We start from the raw sequence: 645 nt of genomic DNA, 5'->3' as shown, positions 1-645 counted from the left end.
GGTTTTTTTTTTTTTTTTTTTTTTTTTTTTTTTTTTTTTTTTTTTTTTTTTTTTTTGTGTGACGTGGATCAAAAATAGTGGCATGTACATTAGAATCAAATAAAAGATGACAAAAATATATTTAAAAAAATGCATTATTGCAAAAGTTGGCAACAAATTAGTGATGTTTTTTTTTAGTTAAATTATAATTTTTGTCAAAGTTTCGTATTTATTTATTTTATAAATTTTATAATCTAATTTTATGTCTAATAAAATCATAAAATCTCAATTTTGTGTCCGGTAGATCTATAAATTTAAAATTTTAAAAATTTAAAGATTAAATTTATAATGACGTTAGATTTAGAGATAGTAAAATTTCAATGGTAAAATCTTTCCATAAATTGAAATAACAAAGTAATAGTAAAATCTCAAAATAAAAAAATTTGATTTATAATTTAAATTCTAAAAGCCTAAATAATTTCGTTTACTAAAAATGGAATAAAATTAAAAAATATTTTTTAATTAATTTTTAATTCATATATTGAACATCAAAAAATACATAAATAAAATCATGGGTCTATTTTGGTAATTTCAGGTAAACCACAATAATTCTATTTGGATTTATCAAATACTTTTATCTATTATTTTTTAAGTTTAAAATTGGAA

The sequence above is a fragment of the Cucurbita moschata genome, unplaced genomic scaffold (assembly GCF_002738365.1).
Source record: "Cucurbita moschata cultivar Rifu unplaced genomic scaffold, Cmos_1.0 Cmo_Scf00014, whole genome shotgun sequence".
Taxonomy (NCBI): Eukaryota; Viridiplantae; Streptophyta; class Magnoliopsida; order Cucurbitales; family Cucurbitaceae; genus Cucurbita; species Cucurbita moschata.
This window is presented reverse-complemented; position numbering follows the sequence as displayed.